Raw genomic sequence first — 4,709 nt, forward strand, 5'->3', positions numbered from 1 at the left:
TCATAACAAGTTCATCTTTATCATTAGTAACAATTAGCATTAGTAGCAATTTTTAAGTTCATTAAGTTTTACTATAAAATCGGTATTGGATTAATTAGGGAGGCCATTTTGTGAGCCTGACACCTAAACCTTCATTTCCTACAAGCACTAGGTATCTTTTTCAAGACTGCTATTTGCAGAGTATTGTTTCAAGAAATAACCACAGTGTAAAATCGAGGCCCAGCTGTACTTGATGATTACCCTCAAGCCTCCCTACAGCTTTCTCTTCAGGCTAATAAATCCCAGTTCCTTTCTGTTTTTCAATCCTTTTATCATCTCAGTCGTGCTCCCCTGACAATGTGATCAGGTTTCTCTGGTTCTGGTCCCTACCTAGGGCATTGGATACACTGCTTTCCCCAAAGAAGATGTCTTGTCTTACCCTGTTGAGTCATCTCCGACCCATAGCGACTCCATGAACACATCTCTCCCAGAATGCCCCGCCTCCATCTGCAAATGTTCTGGTAGTGTATCGATAAGTTTTCTTCAAAAAAAATTGGAACTGGTTCACCATTGCCTTCTTCCTCACAGTAGACTTGAGTCTCCACTCTCAACTGTCTCCCATGCCACTGCTGCCCAACTCAGGTGGATTTTGACTTGTAACAGATTGCCTTCCACTCGCTAGCCACTGCCCAAGCTAGGAATGGAATGGGTTTGCTTCTACTTGACTCTCCCTCTCATAGCCAAGACTGGTAGAGAACTGGAAACTCTCCAGGTGCGATCCTGAGAGGAGAAAGGAGATGTGTTACCTACCTGCAGAATGTCCTGCTCTAATTGCGAGTAGACAGGGAAAGCCTCATTAAGGTCACATCTCCTCCAAGAGGCCTTCCCCGATTAAACCTTCTTTTCCCCGTCTCCCTCTCCCTTCTGTGTTGTCTATGCACTTGGATCTGTGACCTTTGGGCATTCATTATTCACACCACCCTCAATCCCACAGCACTTCTTTATAAATGAATTTTATATTATAAATCATTTATATTAATGCCTGCCTCCCCTTCTAGACCGTAAGGTCACAGTGGGCAGGGAACGTGTCTACCAACTCTGTCGTATTGTGCTCTCCCAAGAGCATAGTATAGTGTTCTGCACACGGTAAGTACTAGATAAATGCCATTGATGAAAATGATGTTGATGGCTTGGGTTGTTTGGATACAGGCCTTAGGCCTGTGAACGCTCGGATGTCCAAATTGCATGGGACACTTTCAGTTTAGGTGAGTTGCTGAAATTTTCTTTTTGACCCAGCTAATAGAACAAAAATCCATTTGAGGGCAGGTCTCATCATATGTATTTGCATTTCATTGGCAAGTACGCACCCTTTGCATGACAGCATGATTGAACGGAAAGAGTGTGGCTCTCGAAGTTGGGAAAACTGAATTCTAGTCCCATTTCTACCACTGACTGGCTGGGTAACTATGGATAAGTCACTTAAGTGATTCTGAGCCCTAGTTTTCTAATCTGTAAAGTGGGGACAATAGTACTTGCTTCTTTCTATCTCAGGGATGCTGTGTTCAAAAAATGAGGTAATTGATATGAAAGTGCTTTGAAGAATTAAAGGTGCTTTTAAATTTTTGGTATTGCTAATGTTCTTATTATTAACATTATTATTCTCTCTGCCCTGCTTAGTGCTTTTTCATTTTGCTGAAAGTACTGGCACAGTTCTCTGCCCCCTCCCTTCCAATGCTATTTGCATTCAGGTGTGATAGACCTGTTAAATGTGAGTGAGCAGTTTGTCTGTGTAGAACATTTATCTCTCAGCTCCTGTGTTCACAGACTTGAATAGATAAACCTGTATACACTCCACTAAAGCCAAAATCTCTGAGATATGATCAAATTTCCCCTGAGGGGGAGAATCTCACTGCAGTCAGTAGAGCAATTACCAGAAAGCTTTTGTGGAAAAGAGGATACAGCTTCTTAACAATATGAGGAGGTACTCGGCAGGTTAGCAAAGGCTATAACAAAGCAAAAGCGAGGACTTTGTTTTTTTTTTCTCACACAAAAGGAAGTGTGGGCTGCTGGTGAACAAGATATAATAGTGAATGACTGTTTCCTTGGAGAAATAAGGAAACTGGCTATAGATGAGGTACTGGCCTGAAATGTTATGAAAATGTTCATAGGTTCATTTGTTCATTTCTATGTTAGTAGATATGAAAATCTATTGGAGCCACAAAAAAACAGGCAGCTGAAATGCCTACAGTCAGGATGGATGCTTATGTAGATCAGAGTTCATTCTTTTAAACAATCTGGACATTTTTGAGGCACAGATCAAGTTCTGTCTATACGTTTTCTATACGTGTCTTTGGGATAAAGAATTGCTTCACTTAAAGCAAAAAAAAAGGTAGGAATCCAGTTTTTCTTAAAAAAAAAACCAAAAAAACAAAGAGGGCCTTGGCAGATGCCAGTCATGGTATCTCAAGCCTACTGGCTGCTTTCATGTTTTTATGCAAGTTGGAGGAGGCAGTTCTATCTGCTACATGTATCTCAGAAAATTACTTGCTATTTTCACCACTGTAATTAGACATTTGTTTTCTGTACTCCCTTTCCTCTAGTGTTCTTTCACCTTGTGGAATAAGGTGGAAGTTCACTACGAAAACAGGCAGCTCTGAACTTCAGCTTGCAAAAACTCCACACCTGGCTGCCTGGAAAGCAAAGGAGGCAGCTGCTTCAGCCTCCAGCCCTGGCTCCCAAATTGCTAAACCAGATAAATGTCCTCCTGGCCTGGCACCCACTAGTCTCATTCTTCATCCCAGACTCAGCACTTTTTCCCCTACTGTCCCGTACTCTGGAAAGAGCCTGGTGCCTCCCATGTACCCAGTGCCTTCCTTCCCTCTTTCAAAGATCCATTTCAATTCCCCTTCCCAAATTAGGCAGGTTACACCTATTCTAGAGTGTCCTATTTGTGTATCTGAGAAGGAAAAAAATTCAAAAACAAAAATGCTAAAAAAAACCCAACCCTACGGTCAATGTATGCTTAGTGTCTGAATGTGCACTGGTACATCATCAAGGTAACTAATCAACAAATAAATAGATGAGAAATAGATGAGGACTAGTTTGGCTAAAGGGATGGCGTGAACGGGATGATCAAGGTGTTAATCAGAGAAGACTTCCTGGAGGAGGTAACTTTTTAGAAGGGCTTTGAAGGAGAGGACATATGGGGTTTGGTAAAGTTGCAGTTGAGAAGGATATGACAGACTGGAGGAGTAGGTGGGAGCTACGTGTAATAATAATAATAATAATAATAATAATAATAATAATGGAATTTATTATTAATAATAATAATGGTATTTATTAAGCACTTACTATGTGCAAAGCACTGTTCTAAGCACTAGAGAAGAGTGAGGAACAGTTTTGAGCAAAGAGCCCAAAATAGGGGGGAGCAGGAAAAGAGAGCTTGGTAGGTAAGAAGGAGCCCATTGATGCTTAATCAATACTATTGGTTGATTGGTTCATTTGAACTGCTGGGAAATGTGGGACATTGTGTCCAAGGGCAGCCTTGCCTGGAGGGGGGGAGGAGCCCAAAAATGATTCCCTTCCAGCTAATGCAATGCTCTTGCTGTTGTTAAATAGATCTTTTTTTTTTTTGTTTTTGCTAGAAGTTACTCTGCTGTTCTTCTTCCCAGTGTGTTTGTTCTCTCCCACCTTCCCCTTTCCTTTAGATTGTGAGCCCCTGTGGGCAAAGAACTTGTCTGTGTCAATATATTTGTACCGTTCTGCAGTGCTTGGTGCAGGGGTCTACACTAAAGGAGGAACTGGAGGCTTTAGAAAGGTCCTTTCAGAGGTCTGAAGACCTGTGATTGATGTTGGGAACTATAGATTATGGGACTAGATGGGAGAGGAAAAGGAGTGCTGTTTGACTAATTGAAAAACAGAGCTGAAATATGAAAGTTAAGTTGATAATGGTGGAGATCAATGAGGCTTTTGGATTTCCATTAAGATTGTTCAGCAGCACAAGAGCAGCATTGGAGGAAATGGACATGTGACAGAAACATGTAAACATGTGCATAAAATCCTTAAGCCAACAAATGAGGGTGTTATCGAAAAGTAGGGTGCAAAATAGGTTAATTGGTGTAAATCTGCGCAGGGTTCGTGTACCCAGGGTGGTGACGCAGATAGGAAAAATGACTTGGAGACATGAGTTCAGATAGAGCAGTAAAGAAGGAAAGTGGCTACCTGCCCGTTCACCTCCTGGGAGAGGTAGGAGTGACAAGCAGCCCCCATCCCAGCCGCTTCATCCTCTTTTATTGGGTTTCAAATCCGAGCTACACAAAGGATTCCCGAGAGTTGTGCTGCCTGTGAGGCCTTGGCATTCCTAGATACCAAGTTAAAGTACAACCGTTTGTCATGGTTTGGTTAGTGTTAAAATCCCTGTTTACAAGATGTTATCAGGAGATAATGGTCAACACAGGATGGGAACATTCCAGACAGAGAGGAGCCACTTTGGTTAATGTTACTTTACAAACACTGTAGTGCTTTCAGGCTGTGCAAAACTGAGGGTTACTGTTGGCATGCACAAGATGGAGTCAGTCATGCCAAGTTCGCTGGCAGACAACAGAGGGATATGGAAATATTTTGTTTCTAGTTGTTTCTGAAGGGGGGGAGGGTGTGTGTGTGTGCATGCGTGCATGGGGGGAAATGGGCGGGGAGATACCTGGAGTGATTAGTAGGAGTGGATCCAGGTG

At 42.2% G+C, this 4,709-nt stretch overlaps 1 non-coding gene across 1 annotated transcript; it reads right to left on the reverse strand.

Moving 5' to 3' along the window:
- Positions 1–631: 631 nt before the first annotated feature.
- On the reverse strand, positions 632–769 carry LOC119920316. The gene has a single exon (XR_005448072.1). It is a non-coding gene; the product is annotated as a small nucleolar RNA SNORA7 (small nucleolar RNA).
- Between the last annotated feature and the right edge of the window lie 3,940 nt (positions 770–4,709).

The sequence above is a fragment of the Tachyglossus aculeatus genome, chromosome X1, assembly GCF_015852505.1.
Source record: "Tachyglossus aculeatus isolate mTacAcu1 chromosome X1, mTacAcu1.pri, whole genome shotgun sequence".
Taxonomy (NCBI): domain Eukaryota; kingdom Metazoa; phylum Chordata; class Mammalia; order Monotremata; family Tachyglossidae; genus Tachyglossus; species Tachyglossus aculeatus.